Here is an 18,257-nt window from a genome sequence, read left to right on the forward strand (position 1 = left end):
ATTATGAAATGGTATGCATGCCTGTCAATTTTTGATGTAAAGAAAGTTTGTCTTTTAAAAACGAATGCAATGATTGTAAAATATATCATATAGAGGTCAAATACCTCGCAATGTAATCAACTATTGTGAATCGTTTATAATGTATATGAACGGGTCCTTTCATCTCTGTCCTTCCTGCTCAAGGCGTCGGCTACCACATTTGCCTTCCCCGGGTGGTAACGAATCTCAAAGTCGTAATCATTCAACAATTCAATCCACCTACGCTGCCTCATATTCAGTTGTTTCTGATTAAATATGTGTTGAAGACTTTTGTGGTCGGTAAATATAATACTTTTGACCCCATATAAGTAGTGCCTCCAAGTCTTTAATGCAAAAACAACCGCGCCTAATTCCAAATCATGCGTCGTATAATTTTGTTCGTGAATCTTCAATTGTCTAGACGCATAAGCAATTACTTTCGTTCGTTGCATTAATACACAACCGAGACCTTGCTTTGAGGCGTCACAATATATCACAAAATCATCATTCCCTTCAGGTAATGACAATATAGGTGCCGTAGTTAACTTTTTCTTCAATAACTGAAACGCTTTCTCTTGTTCATCCTTCCATTCAAATTTCTTCCCTTTATGCGTTAATGCAGTCAAGGGTTTTGCTATTCTAGAAAAGTCTTGGATGAACCTTCTGTAGTAACCAGCTAGTCCTAAAAACTGGCGTATGTGTTTCGGAGTTTTCAGGGTTTCCCACTTTTCAACAGTTTCTATCTTTGCCGGATCCACCTTAATACCTTCTTTGTTCACTATGTGATCGAGGAATTGAACTTCTTCCAACCAAAATGCACACTTTGAAAACTTAGCGTACAATTCTTCCTTCCTCAATACTTCTAACACCTTTCTCAAATGTTCACCGTGTTCTTGGTCATTCTTTGAGTAAATAAGTATGTCATCAATGAAAACAATGACAAACTTGTCAAGGTATGGTCCACACTCTCGGTTCATAAGGTCCATGAACACAGCTGGTGCATTAGTTAAACCAAACGGCATGACCATAAACTTGTAATGACCGTAACGTGTTCTGAAAGCAGTCTTTGAAATATCATCTTCTTTCACCCGCATTTGATGATACCCGGAACGTAAGTCAATCTTTGAATAAACAGAAGAGCCTTGTAGTTGATCAAATAAGTCGACGATTCTCGGTAGTGGGTAGCAGTTCTTGATGGTAAGTTTGTTCAACTCTCGGTAGTCGATACACAACCTGAATGTACCATCTTTCTTCTTGACAAACAAAACAGGAGCTCCCCACGGTGATGTGCTTGGTCGAATGAAACCACACTTTAAAAGTTCTTGTAATTGGATTTGAAGTTCCTTCATTTTGCTAGGTGCGAGTCTGTATGGAGCACGAGCTATTGGTGCAGCTCCCGGTACAAGGTCTATTTGAAATTCAACGGATCGGTGTAGAGGTAGTCCCGGTAATTCTTTCGAAAATACATCGGGAAATTCTTTTGCGACGGGAATATCATTGATGTTCTTTTCTTCGGAATTGACTTTCTCGACGTGTGCTAGCACAGCATAGCAACCTTTTCTTATTAGTTTTTGTAAAGACCCGTCCTTATCCACCTGGACAAAGTCTTCATCATTTGGTCCCATTGCGAGGTACTGTCCTAAGTATGCCACGGAGGACTCCAAGTAATGTCTTTAAAATGAGCAAATGCACAGCGGAAGACTTAAATCGTACCTGAGAATAAACATGCTTAAAAGTGTCAACCAAAAGGTTGGTGAGTTCATAGGTTTATCGTAATAATCATTTCAATATGTTAATAGACCACAAGATTTCATTTTCATAAACATAATACACCCGCAAGTGTATGTAAAGCATTCTAAGTGGTTGAGCACTTGGTAACCATACTTAACATTTAATCATGTCGCATATTCCCTTTATTATGAAATCTCACTACACCGTACCAAGTGTAGTCACCAAAACGAAGTACTGTGCAACCGTTGAATACTGGTCGTCCAGTCCAGTTGGGGTTGTTAGGCCCGATAGATCTATCAACAGGATTCGCGTTTACAATACCCATGTAAATAGTAGTTACCAAGCTACAGGGAAATATGCCAGTGGTACAACTCAACGTAGAATATATTTTTAAGTACTTGTGACTATTTCGTAAATATTTATAAAAGCAGCGCATGTATTCTTAGCCCAAAAATATATATTGCAAAAGTAATTAAAAAGGGAGCAAATGAAACTCACCTAATGTATTTTGTAGTAAAAATACATAGAACGACATTGAACAAGTATAGGGTTGACCTCGGATTCACGAACCTATATTATTTATATATTTATTAAAACATATACTTTTAATCGAACAAAAATTTATATTATTATTTAATTGTTATTTTATTAATTTATATATTAATAACTTAATTAGATATATTCATTTTTATATACTTTAAATAGATATTTAATATTTATTACAAAAATATTATTATAGTTATGTTTATGTCATAAATATATTTTTATATAGAAAATCTTTATTTAATATATTAATAATTAGTGATACTAATTATAATAATGCTAAAAATAATACTAATGATAAAAATAATGATAATTCTAATAATAATGATAAAAATAATAATTTTAATAATAACACTAACTTTAATAATAAATGATAATTTTAATAATAATGATAATTTTAAATAATAATAGTGAAAATAATAATAATATTATTATTTCATTTAAATTGTAACTTAATTGTAACTTTTATCATTTTCATATTAGTATCCTTATTTATGATCTATATATTTATTTTCATAATAATAATAATAGTAATAATTTATTTTAATAATAATAATAATAATAATAATAATAATAATAATAATAATAATAATAATAATAATAATAATAATAATAATAAAAAGAATGTATACCCTCTAGGAAGCTTTTCCTAAAAAGAAATGCCCTGGACAAGGCTCGAACCCAAGACCTCTCGTTAACCAGACACAACACCAAACCATTACTCTATCATCACTTTTCTGTAATATATAATAACCGAAACATTTAACTATATCTCGGCCCAACACTCCTTCGGCCCAAAGGTATTTTCATAAGCCCAGCTAGAAATTCCAAAATAAATATGACGACCCAAAAAGCAATTTACTACGGCCCAATTAATAAATCAATCCCAATATCGTGTTTGAAAAATAGAAGTTCGATGAATCATTGTGTGGGGTTTCGTCTGGGAGTAGGTACAACAAACGCATTATCCTTACATCACCATCATATGCTTTATGTAATTATTGTTATAATTAAACATCCTAAATCATCTTTATCATTATCTTAATGCATCAATCATCTTATCACTATCTAAATATCATCATCTTCTTCGCTCAACGTCTTCGTGACTGCTCAACCGCAAGAAAACAGATACATCAGCAGTCGAACAGTGATAGGCTGAAACAGTGACGTTTTGGAAGTGATATTTGGGTTTGAGTTATGATTTGAAACAGAAACAACTTCGAGATGCAGGTTCGATCGAATTTAAACAATAAACAGGAAGAAGAACAGAAGCTAATTTGGCAAACGAAAACAGTAGCCGGTGGGTGTCCTCTTTGAGAAGATGATGAACAGTAGTTTGTTGCAGGTTTTTAAAGAATAAACATAAGCGAGAACAATTACTAACGATGGGTTTGGTGGTTTTAATTTAATAGGAATAGAAACAAGTATTGTACAGAAATCGTGAATAATATTGAAGGTGATGTTTCGTAGTTTATCAAAGTGGTGCAGGAGTGTGATTCTCGAGCTGTAAACAGGAACCGAATAACAACATCAGTGTATGAGCAGGTTTGTGGTGGCTTACAAGGTTTGTGGGTTCACAATTGGAGAGAGAAAAAGATAGTGTTGTGATAGAGGCCGACGGTTAAATTAGGTGACCGAAGCTGTTGGTGAACCAGATATGGTGATGGGTGTCTTGTCTTACAAAGGTGGTTAATGGTGATGTTTGATGATCGGTGGTGTTCTACCAAGGGTGTTGGAGCTCGATGGTGGTTGATATGGGTGGTAAGTGATGGTTGCTAAATGAGAGTTCTTGGTGGTTTCTTGGCCTAGCTCGAATAGAAACAAAGAAAGCAAGCGATGGCTATGGTGGTTTCCATAATAAAAAGAGAAGAGGGAGATATGGAGATGATGTGAGGGTGAAGGTGGTTGTTCACGGTGGAAGGTTGTCACCAAAAAGAAGAAGCAAGAAAGGGTTGGTGCTCGGTAGGGATGTTAGAACCATGGAGTAGTTATGAACCGTAACCTATGTTGGATTAATTTGTTTGTTTGGTAATAATAATGATGATCGTAAATTAGTGTGATGGGATTTGTTGAAGGTTAAGAAATAGATAGATGTTAGTGATCATATTGTTAAGGTGGTTGTGTGTTCTTACATATATTTGTATGTATTTATAGATAGAATATAGAGGATAGAAGGACAAAAGATTAAATAGTAATTTAGACATAATTCTTCAATCAATTATCACGGACATAATAGGGTATTAGACTGCCGACACTTTTATTAAGTGTAGTTCATGCTCCGTTGATTCAGTAGCGGATAAAAGCACACATAAAAATCCCATTTTTAAATTAAATATATTTATTTATTTTAAAATCACTTAAGTCCCTTTTTAACTCGTTTACTATCAATCGAATGAAAATTGAGCGTTACCTTTGCTTACTAAATAACTTCAAAATTACAAAATATATATGTTATATGTAATCTATTTATATATAGATACTTTTATATAGTTCCAAGTAGTATTTATGTGCACATTTATATACACACACATATATATATATATATATATGTATCTATTTACAAATAGTTGTTCGTGAATCGTCGAGAGCAGTCGAAGGTCAATTAAATATATGAAACGTTTCCAAAATTTTTGAGATCCATCCTAACATACTTTGCTAATCGTGTCAAAATATTACATCGTATCGAGAGTTTCGTTTAAAATTAGTTGAAATTTTCCGGGTCGTTACAGTACCTACCCGTTAAATAAATTTCGTCCCTGAAATTTGGTAGAGATCATCATGACTAACAATAAAATTGTTTTTATGACGAATATGAGTTGATAAATAGAGTTTTATCATTATTGATTAATATAGATAAAACAATCCGATCATGTGAAGCGTATGAGTGAAGCTATCACAAAAGAGTGAAATGAGAAATAAAGATTCGTCTTGACTTTTGAGGTAATCACAGTCGAACTCCGGAATTCAAGGAATTTAGGGAAATCTTCTAATCAGAAAGAAAATGTAATAACACAATTTATTAGCAACTGTTAGAATTATGGAAAAGATAGAAATATCAAGAGAATATTTTCTTGATATGTTTAGAAGTTAAATAGAATGAAAGAGTTATGTAACATGGCATATGATGAGGGTATAGACTGTGAATTATCACGTTCCATTAGAAATTTAGCATGACTTACTGTAATATAATCACGTTGGCCCGACGTCATTATATTATACTAACTCATGCTTCAATTCCTTACACTTCTCCAAAAATCATTCATAATTTAAACTCAAATTTTATAGAAGGATAGAAGCTGAAACAGTTTCTTTTATGAGGTAACATAGATAGCACGAGAAGATAGATAATTTCGGACGAAGATATTTTTGAAGATATCTTTAGAAATATTGAAGATATTTATGACGATATTTTGAAATTTCTAGATCGAAGGATGATGTAGAAAACGTTTCCGCAAGGATTTTAATATGACTTTGGAGCAAGATTTTCTTTAAAGATTTCGGCTGATCCAGAATTTTCTGGATTCTATGAATATAGGGTTTGGTCCTTGTATTTGTCCTTGGTCTCCTTCATGGTGTGCTCAATCCGATTTTCACTACCAAATTTTTTTATCAAGCGTTCCTAATATTTCCTTCTTTATCATCAACTTTTGGTCATTAAGACCATCTACAACATGCTGTTTCTTCAGACTTTTCAAAGTTATCGGATCTGGGTCATCGGTTATCAAACCGAGGTGGTTTCAGGAGAATTGTATTTTTAGATGATTAAACGCCGATGGTAATATGGTGGAATATAAAAGGTTCTCCGGTAACGATAAAAGAGTACGAATATATATAAAGGTTATAATAAGGTTATTTCGGATAAAATGTCAGAGTTGACTTGTTGGAGCTGTGACAAAATTTGGCAAATTGGGAGTGGGATTGTAAAGTTATTTTCGGAAATAACATCGCCAAAGGAGCTAGAACAGATATGTATTAAACGTTTACTCAGGTTTTAAGTGTTTTCAGGTGCATAACTATATGCATCATCTTTTCTTCCGTAGATGAAATGCAGCTGGTTCATCCTCTCGATCGAGGCGTTTTCAAGAATCATGAAAGATTTGAACATGGATTGGAATCGTCAAGATGCAAATGAGGTTTAAGATGAAATCAAGTTACAAAGGATGTTTAAGATGAAATCAAGTTACAAAGGATGTTTAAGATGAAATCAAGTGGCAAATTTGAAGAATTATTTAGTTTCATATGTTATAATTAATATTTTAATTCATTTTTTAATTGTCCAATGCTGATAGTCCCAATCGATAGTCCACAGTTAACAGTCCAATAATTCATATATAATTTAATTTATAATATTCGAATTAATTAATACGTATCGTGACCCGTGTACATGTCTCAGACTCGATCACAACTCAAAGTATATATATTATTTGAGAATTAACCTCAACCCTGTATAGCTAACTCCCGCATTACTGCATATAGAGTGTCTATGGTTATTCCAAATAATATATATAGATGCGTCGATATGATATGTCAAAACCTTGTATACGTGTCCCGATATTTAAAGTGCGTAAAATAAATAACAGAAATTAAATGACGATAAATTAAATGCGTAAAGTAAATAACAGAAATTAATTGATGATAAATAAAGTTGCGATAATTAAATTGCGATAAATAAAATGTAATCAGTTAGCTAGGAACAGTTAGCTGGAACAGTTAGCGTGGATTCTTAACAAAATTTCAATTAGTTAATTCGTTTGTTTCTAACAAATTTTATTTTGTCCAATGTTTTCTTCATTATGCCACTTGTTGGATTCTGATAGGTAAAAATCCAAATATGAAATTTAAATGGAAATGGTTATTCTGTGGTGAACGGATACGTATATCGGTGGTTGTACATAGGATAGTAAATGACCGTTGAATCAGATTCGATGAATGTACAGTGTAACTTATTAATGTGAAATCTAAATATTTCTAGGGTATTACCTACCCGTTAAAATATTTTCACCATTAACAGTTTGTACAAAAGAATTTTTAATTACAATCTTTATGAAAATATACTTGCATATATATTTTCCTCAGATGTAATCATGGATTTAATGAGTCAATATGATATTAGACTCATTTGATTTACCGTTAGAATAATAATATATAATCTCTAAAACATTAAAGATTATATAATCGCCATGTCGAACGAAGATAAATAATGTAGAATGATTTGTATAATGATGATTATACTCGAGATACAGAATGAGATATTGGGCATGTGATGTTGAAACTTATGTTGTTGGTTGTACTGTTGATGCCGGTGATATTGCTGAAGCTGGTACATTTTGCACTATATTCTCCAAACTGATTACTCGAGCGCGAAGTTCGTTGACTTCTTGTATTACTCCGGAATGATTGTCGGTCGGAACGAGCGAATGAATAAGATCTAAGATTTGAGATAGTATATAGTCGTGACGAGATACTCTGGAAATGTGGCTGAAAATGGTGTTTCGGATAGCTTCGCCGGTGAATGCTTCAAGTTCTTCGCCCCGAGATGAATTTGGTTGATGAAAAGGATCATCTTCTTTTTGACTCCAATGATTAAGTAGGCTACGAACCCATCAGATGAATTGGTTGATTCATGCTGGTGACACTGCTTCCGGAGCTTAGGTGAAACTCCATATCGGAATAGCTGTCGGAATCTGAGGAATTCGAACTGGTTGAGGGATTCATCTCGTACGATCAGCTGAAGGATTTTCGATAAGAATTAGATTATAGGATGTAGATTAGTACCCTGCAATACATAATTTACATATGCATATATAATACTAAAATCCCTTAAGTTACGGAGAAATTTACGGAAGCTGTCAGGCAAAGGTAACAATAACAGATACACTAAGATATGAATTTATCTATACACTGTCTATGCAATAGAGGTAGTAAGACATGTCTAGACTAAGAATGATAAGCAGGTAATTTCCTAAGGATGATAAGCAGATGATCTCCGACTAGAAATGATAAGCAAAATTTTTAACATGCAGACACGATCGAAGTCCAGACTCACTAATGCATCTAAACAACTATCAGATAGACACACTAATGCAAGACCTGGTTCGCTAAGACCACCGCTCTGATACCACCTGTGACAACCCTGTCCTAATCCTCCTGGACAAAGTCTTCATCATTTGGTCCCATTGCGAGGTACTGTCCTAAGTATGCCACGGAGGACTCCAAGTAATGTCTTTAAAATGAGCAAATGCACAGCGGAAGACTTAAATCGTACCTGAGAATAAACATGCTTAAAAGTGTCAACCAAAAGGTTGGTGAGTTCATAGGTTTATCGTAATAATCATTTCAATATGTTAATAGACCACAAGATTTCATTTTCATAAACATAATACACCCGCAAGTGTATGTAAAGCATTCTAAGTGGTTGAGCACTTGGTAACCATACTTAACATTTAATCATGTCGCATATTCCCTTTATTATGAAATCTCACTACACCGTACCAAGTGTAGTCACCAAAACGAAGTACTGTGCAACCGTTGAATACTGGTCGTCCAGTCCGGTTGGGGTTGTTAGGCCCGATAGATCTATCAACAGGATTCGCGTTTACAATACCCATGTAAATAGTAGTTACCAAGCTACAGGGAAATATGCCAGTGGTACAACTCAACGTAGAATATATTTTTAAGTACTTGTGACTATTTCGTAAATATTTATAAAAGCAGCGCATGTATTCTTAGCCCAAAAATATATATTGCAAAAGTAATTAAAAAGGGAGCAAATGAAACTCACCTAATGTATTTTGTAGTAAAAATACATAGAACGACATTGAACAAGTATAGGGTTGACCTCGGATTCACGAACCTATATTATTTATATATTTATTAAAACATATACTTTTAATCGAACAAAAATTTATATTATTATTTAATTGTTATTTTATTAATTTATATATTAATAACTTAATTAGATATATTCATTTTTATATACTTTAAATAGATATTTAATATTTATTACAAAAATATTATTATAGTTATGTTTATGTCATAAATATATTTTTATATAGAAAATCTTTATTTAATATATTAATAATTAGTGATACTAATTATAATAATGCTAAAAATAATACTAATGATAAAAATAATGATAATTCTAATAATAATGATAAAAATAATAATTTTAATAATAACACTAACTTTAATAATAAATGATAATTTTAATAATAATGATAATTTTAAATAATAATAGTGAAAATAATAATAATATTATTATTTCATTTAAATTGTAACTTAATTGTAACTTTTATCATTTTCATATTAGTATCCTTATTTATGATCTATATATTTATTTTCATAATAATAATAATAGTAATAATTTATTTTAATAATAATAATAATAATAATAATAATAATAATAATAATAATAATAATAATAATAATAATAATAAAAAGAATGTATACCCTCTAGGAAGCTTTTCCTAAAAAGAAATGCCCTGGACAAGGCTCGAACCCAAGACCTCTCGTTAACCAGACACAACACCAAACCATTACTCTATCATCACTTTTCTGTAATATATAATAACCGAAACATTTAACTATATCTCGGCCCAACACTCCTTCGGCCCAAAGGTATTTTCATAAGCCCAGCTAGAAATTCCAAAATAAATATGACGACCCAAAAAGCAATTTACTACGGCCCAATTAATAAATCAATCCCAATATCATGTTTGAAAAATAGAAGTTCGATGAATCATTGTGTGGGGTTTCGTCTGGGAGTAGGTACAACAAACGCATTATCCTTACATCACCATCATATGCTTTATGTAATTATTGTTATAATTAAACATCCTAAATCATATTTATCATTATCTTAATGCATCAATCATCTTATCACTATCTAAATATCATCATCTTCTTCGCTCAACGTCTTCGTGACTGCTCAACCGCAAGAAAACAGATACATCAGCAGTCGAACAGTGATAGGCTGAAACAGTGACGTTTTGGAAGTGATATTTGGGTTTGAGTTATGATTTGAAACAGAAACAACTTCGAGATGCAGGTTCGATCGAATTTAAACAATAAACAGGAAGAAGAACAGAAGCTAATTTGGCAAACGAAAACAGTAGCCGGTGGGTGTCCTCTTTGAGAAGATGATGAACAGTAGTTTGTTGCAGGTTTTTAAAGAATAAACATAAGCGAGAACAATTACTAACGATGGGTTTGGTGGTTTTAATTTAACAGGAATAGAAACAAGTATTGTACAGAAATCGTGAATAATATTGAAGGTGATGTTTCGTAGTTTATCAAAGTGGTGCAGGAGTGTGATTCTCGAGCTGTAAACAGGAACCGAATAACAACATCAGTGTATGAGCAGGTTTGTGGTGGCTTACAAGGTTTGTGGGTTCACAATTGGAGAGAGAAAAAGATAGTGTTGTGATAGAGGCCGACGGTTAAATTAGGTGACCGAAGCTGTTGGTGAACCAGATATGGTGATGGGTGTCTTGTCTTACAAAGGTGGTTAATGGTGATGTTTGATGATCGGTGGTGTTCTACCAAGGGTGTTGGAGCTCGATGGTGGTTGATATGGGTGGTAAGTGATGGTTGCTAAATGAGAGTTCTTGGTGGTTTCTTGGCCTAGCTCGAATAGAAACAAAGAAAGCAAGCGATGGCTATGGTGGTTTCCATAATAAAAAGAGAAGAGGGAGATATGGAGATGATGTGAGGGTGAAGGTGGTTGTTCACGGTGGAAGGTTGTCACCAAAAAGAAGAAGCAAGAAAGGGTTGGTGCTCGGTAGGGATGTTAGAACCATGGAGTAGTTATGAACCGTAACCTATGTTGGATTAATTTGTTTGTTTGGTAATAATAATGATGATCGTAAATTAGTGTGATGGGATTTGTTGAAGGTTAAGAAATAGATAGATGTTAGTGATCGTATTGTTAAGGTGGTTGTGTGTTCTTACATATATTTGTATGTATTTATAGATAGAATATAGAGGATAGAAGGACAAAAGATTAAATAGTAATTTAGACATAATTCTTCAATCAATTATCACGGACATAATAGGGTATTAGACTGCCGACACTTTTATTAAGTGTAGTTCATGCTCCGTTGATTCAGTAGCGGATAAAAGCACACATAAAAATCCCATTTTTAAATTAAATATATTTATTTATTTTAAAATCACTTAAGTCCCTTTTTAACTCGTTTACTATCAATCGAATGAAAATTGAACGTTACCTTTGCTTACTAAATAACTTCAAAATTACAAAATATATATGTTATATGTAATCTATTTATATATAGATACTTTTATATAGTTCCAAGTAGTATTTATGTGCACATTTATATACACACACATATATATATATATGTATCTATTTACAAATAGTTGTTCGTGAATCGTCGAGAGCAGTCGAAGGTCAATTAAATATATGAAACGTTTCCAAAATTTTTGAGATCCATCCTAACATACTTTGCTAATCGTGTCAAAATATTACATCGTATCGAGAGTTTCGTTTAAAATTAGTTGAAATTTTCCGGGTCGTTACAGTTTTTGTGCTTTCAGGTTACTAATAAGATTTAACTTTGCGTTGCTCTTTTCTCTGTACACCATTAAGGGTTTTCCTTTTTCTCGTATAATGCGAATTGCATTTTTGTAACAAACGATCTCTGCTTTCACTTCTTTCAACCAGTCCATACCGATTATCACATCAAAACTCCCTAACTCTTCTGGTATCAAGCCAATCTTAAATGTTTCGCTAACCAGTTTAATTTCTCGATTCCGACATATATTATCTGCTGAAATTAATTTACCATTTGCTAATTCGAGTAAAAATTTACTATCCAAAGGCGTCAATGGGCAACTTAATTTAGCACAAAATTCTCTACTCATATAGCTTCTATCCGCACCCGAATCAAATAAAACATAAGCAGATTTATCGTCAATAAGAAACATACCCGTAACAAGCTCCTGGTCTTCCTGTGCTTCTGCCGCATTAATATTGAAAACTCTTCCACGGCCCTGCCCATTAGTATTCCCCTGATTCGGGCAATTTCTAATAATGTGACCCGGTTTTCCACATTTATAACAAACATCGTTGGTATTACTTGCTCCGACACTATTCGTTTCGGCATTACTTGTTCTGGCATTATTTGCTCCCTTAGTTCTGTTAAACTTTGGTCCGTAGACCTCACACTTTGTTGCGCTATGACCATTTCTTTTACACCTGTTGCAAAATGTCGTGCAAAACCCCTGGTGATTTTCTTCACACCTATGACATGGCTATTTTTGGTTTTTGTTGCCGTTGTTGTTATTGAGGTTGTTGTTGGGATTGTTATTGTTGTTGAAATGGTTGTTGTAGTTGTTGTTGTTGTTGAGATGTTTGTTGTAGTTATTGTTAGGATTGCGGTTATTGTTGCGATTGTTGTTACGGTTGTTGGGATAGTTGTTGCGATTGTGGTTGTAATTGTTATTGTTGTTGTACTGGTGACTCTTGTCACCGTTTTCCTCCCACTTCCTCTTGAGTTGTTTTGTGTTGGTTTCTTCGGCCGCCTGCTCTTTAATTCTTCCCTCAATCTGATTTATGAGTTTATGAGCCATTCGACTTACCTTCTGTATAGAAGCGGGCTCGTGTAAACTTACATCTTCTTGAATCCTTACTGGTAACCCTTTTACAAACGCGTCGATCTTCTCTTCTTCATCTTCGAATGCTCCCGAGCATAATAGGCACAACTCTGTGAATCGTCGTTCATATGTGGTAATGTCGAACCGTTGTGTTCGTAACTCTCTAAGTTCTGCCTTGAGTTTATTGACTTCGTTTCTAGGACGGTACTGCTCGTTCATCAATTGCTTGAATGCCGACCACGGTAGTGCGTAAGCAGCATTTTGTCCTACCTGTTCAAGATAGGTGTTCCACCACGTTAACGCAGTACCTATGAAGGTATGCGTAGCGTACTTAACTTTGTCCTCTTCAGTACACTTACTTATGGCAAACACCGATTCGACTTTCTCGGTCCACCGTTTCAATCTAATTGGTCCTTCGGTTCCATCAAATTCCAAAGGTTTGCAGGCAGTGAATTCTTTGTAGGTGCATCCTGCACGATTTCTTGCGCCGTTAGCTGCATTGCTAGATTCAGCGTTATTGTTGATATGTAGCGCAGCCTGTACTGCGGCTATGTTTGCAGCAAGAAAGGTACGAAACTCCTCTTCGTTCATACTCACGGTATGTCGAGTAGTTGGTGCCATTTCCTTCAAAAATAGCCAAAAGAAACGAGTTAATCATATAGAATATCTAGAGTAGTCAATAGTATTTCGTAGCGTAATATGAACTTATTTATAAAAGCTCTTTCGTCATATTAGCGTTTTATACTCTTTAATTCGGGTAGTACCTACCCGTTAAGTTCATACTTAGTAGCTAACATACCATTTCAACTACTACAATTCTATATGAAAAACTAATCACAAAAAAAAATATATATCATATTCAAACCTTTATACAATAACTTGCAAACTTACAATACCGCTATTTTACATATAGCATGAAATATAGCACATAAAACTTTGATACAAAGTAGTTGCGAAGATAATTCTAGTTAATAAATAAGGCGTTCAGCAAAGGCAATAAAGACACGCAATTCATACATCCAGAAACAAGTCATGCATTCTGGTTTTACTAATACCACTTCCCATCCTTGGTTTTGTGGAACATAACCATTATGACCAATAGTAAGACAATGTGTTGTAACGTCGTCAAAAGGATGAAGGTTACGTAATGACCAACAGCCTCGTAATAACCTAAAAACCTCATTTTTTACCCCAATTACCGACTCCGTCACTTGTGGGAACGTTTTGTTTAATAGTTGTAGCCCGATGTTCTTGTTCTCACTTTGGAGAGAAGCGAACATTACTAACCCGTAAGCATAACATGCTTCTTTATGTTGCATGTTAGCCGCTTTTTTTAAATCACGAAGTCCTATATTCGGATATATTGAGTCAAAATAATTTCTTAACCCGTTGCGTAAAATAGCATTTGGGTTCCCCGCAATATATGCGTCAAAGTAAACACATCGTAACTTATGGATTTCCCAATGTGATATCCCCCATCTTTCGAACGAAAGCCTTTTATAAATCAAGGCATTCTTGGAACATTCTTCGAATGTCTTACAAACTGATCTCGCCTTAAATAGTTGTGCCGAGGAATTCTGACCGACTCTAGACAAGATTTCATCAATCATGTCTCCGGGTAGGTCTCTTAAAATATTGGGTTGTCTATCCATTTTGTGTTTTTATACTGTAAAATAGACAAGAGTTAGATTCATAAAAAAATACTTATTAATACAAGCAATTTTTACATATATCATAAAGCATAAGCACACTATATTACATATATTGCACCACACGAATACAACTATCTTATTCCGACTCGCTCGTTTCTTCTTCTTCGGTTTTGGTTCGTTTTGCCAAGTTTCTAGGGATATATGATATTCCCCTAATACGAGCCATCGTTTTCCACATTGGTTTAGAAAAACCTGGTGGTTTAGAGGTTCCCGGGTTATTGTCACAACTTAAGAAATACGGGTGTTGACGATACATATAAAGTTCATCGGGTTTGGAATCAAATTTCTCTATTTTTGTGCCCTTTCCCTTATTGTTCTCTTTTGCCTTATTAAATTGTGTTAGGGTAATTTCTATAACATCATCGGCATCCTTGTCGGGATCCGATTCATCGTAGAATTGGTAATCCTCCCAATACTTTGCTTCCTTGGCGAAAACACCATTGACCATAATTAACTTTGGTCGGTTGGTTGAGGATTTTCTTCTACTTAACCGTTTTATTATTTCCCCCACTGGTTCTATTTCTTCTTCCGGTTCCGATTCTTCTTCCGGTTCCGATTCTTCTTTCGGTTCCGACTCTTCTTCCTGTTCCGACTTGGGAACTTGTGAATCAGTCCATGAATTATTCCAATTTACATTTGACTCTTCATTATTATTAGGTGAGTCAATGGGACTTGTTCTAGAGGTAGACATCTATCATATAATATCAAACACGTTAAGAGATTAATATATCACATAATATTCACATGTTAAAAATATATAGTTTCCAACAAAATTTGTTAAGCAATCATTTTTCAAGTAAACACGGTCGAAGTCCAGACTCACTAATGTATCCTAACAAACTCGATAAGACACACTAATGCAAAATTCTGGTTCTCTAAGATCAACGCTCTGATACCAACTGAAATGTCCCGTTCTTATTGATTAAAAATGTTCCATATTAATTGATTTCGTTGCGAGGTTTTGACCTCTATATGAGACGTTTTTCAAAGACTGCATTCATTTTAAAACAAACCATAACCTTTATTTCATCAATAAAGGTTTAAAAAGCTTTACTTAGATTATCAAATAATGATAATCTAAAATATCCTGTTTACATACGATCATTACATAATGGTTTACAATACAAATATGTTACAACGAAATAAGTTTCTTGAATGCAGTTTTTACACAATATCATACAAGCATGGACTCCAAATCTCGTCCTTATTTAAGTATGCGACAGCGGAAGCTTTTAATAATCACCTGAGAATAAACATGCTTAAAACGTCAACAAAAATGTTGGTGAGTTATAGGTTTAACCTATATATTATCAAATCATAATAATAGACCACAAGATTTCATATTTCAATATACATCCCATACATAGAGATAAAATTCATTCATATGGTAAACAGCTGGTAACCGACATTAACAAGATGCATATAAGAATATCCCCTATCATTCCGGGAAATCCTTCGGACATGATAAAAACGAATTCGAAGTACTAAAGCATTCGGTACTTTGGATGGGGTTCGTTAGGCCCAATAGATCTATCTTTAGGATTCGCGTCAATTAGTAGATCGGTTAACTAATTCTTAGGCTACCAATCAAAAGGGGCATATTCAGCTTCGATCATTCACCCATATAATGTAGTTTCAATTACTTGTATCTATTTCGTAAAACATTTATAAAACTGCATGTATTCTCATCCCAAAATATTAGATTTTAAAAGTGGGACTATAACTCACTTTCACAGATTTTTACTCCGTTGGGAAGTAAGACTTGGCCACTGTGTGAAGACCCGTCCTAATCCATCCGGACAAAGTCCATATCGATTATAAACGATTCACAACAGTTGATTACATCGCGAGGTACTTGACCTCTATATGATTCATTTTACAAACATTGCATTCGTTTTTGAAAAGACAATCTTTCATTACATCGAAAGTTGACGGCATGCATACCAATTCATAATACATCTACTATATTTGGCTTAATAATAATCTTGATGAACTCAACGACTCGAATGCAACGTATTTTGAAATATGCCATGAATGACTCCAAATAATATCTTTAAAATGAGCAATTGCACAGCGGAAGATTTCTTTCGTACCTGAGAATAAACATGCTTTAAAGTGTCAACCAAAAGGTTGGTGAGTTCATTAGTTTAACATAAATAATCATTTCATAATTTTAATAGACCACAAGATTTCATATTTCCATTTCTCATAAACATACGTCCCATACATAGAGACAAAATATCATTCATATGGATTGAACACCTGGTAACCGACATTCACAATATGCATATAAGAATATCCCCATCATTCCGGGATCCTCCTTCGGACATGATATAAATTTCGAAGTACTAAAGCATCCGGTACTTTGGATGAGGTTTGTTAGGCCCAATAGATCTATATTTAGGATTCGCGTCAATTAGGGTGTCTGTTCCCTAATTCTTAGATTACCATACTTTAATAAAAAGGGGCATATTCGATTTCGATAATTCAACCATAGAATGTAGTTTCAATTACTTGTGTCTATTTCGTCAAACATTTATAAAAGCGCATGTATTCTCAGTCCCAAAAATATAAAGGGTAAAAAGGCAAATGAAACTCACGCATATAAATATTGTAAAACAGTTAATAAAGCATTTACATGTATTCTCAGCCCAAAAATGTAAAGAGTAAAAGGGAGCAAATAAAACTCACCTAATGTATTTTGTAGTAAAAATACATATGACTAAATTCAACAACTGAACAATGCAGGGTTGGCCTTGGATTCACGAACCTATATCATTTATATATTCATTAATACATATAACCGTACTCGAACAATTTCATATACTATCTCTTTATATATTATTTATTTAATTTGTATATATATATATTTGTAAATGATTATTACTTATATAGTTATATATTTATGTTGTACATATATTTAAAATAATTAGTATCTATATATTTAATTATATTAATATGTCTATATATATATTTATATGGTTAGTATTATATCAAAAATTCTTTGGTTGGCTATATATATAAGTATTTATGGAAATAATGATAGTATGTTTTATATATAGGTATATAATCTATTAATATAATTATAATATATATGTTAGGTCAAAATATTATCTGTAACAAAAATAATAGTTTTGATAATTATGATTTACTAATAATAATAACGATATTGTTAAGAAAATACTTATGTTAATAATAGCACTAAAATGATAAGTTAATGATCATAATAATAATAATATCATTCATAGTTGTGTCAATAGTCATAATACTAATAATAAATGATAACGTCAGTAATGATTTTAGTACTAATACCTTTGTTGATAATAACAATAATAATACTAATGATAATAATTCCTATAATACATGTAGATATAATAATAATAATAATAATAATAATAATAATAATAATAATAATAATAATAATAATAATAATAATAAGAATAATAATAATAAGAATAATAATAATAATAATAATAATAATAATAATAATAATAATAATAATAATAATAATAATAATAATAATGATATTACAAATAATAACAATAATATTCATAATACTACAACAATAATTTTTATCATAATAATTAAGAGTAATAATAATGGAAAATAAATTTAAAAGTGTATATACCCTTAAAAGCT

The sequence above is a fragment of the Rutidosis leptorrhynchoides genome, chromosome 2, assembly GCF_046630445.1.
Source record: "Rutidosis leptorrhynchoides isolate AG116_Rl617_1_P2 chromosome 2, CSIRO_AGI_Rlap_v1, whole genome shotgun sequence".
NCBI classification, from domain to species: Eukaryota; Viridiplantae; Streptophyta; class Magnoliopsida; order Asterales; family Asteraceae; genus Rutidosis; species Rutidosis leptorrhynchoides.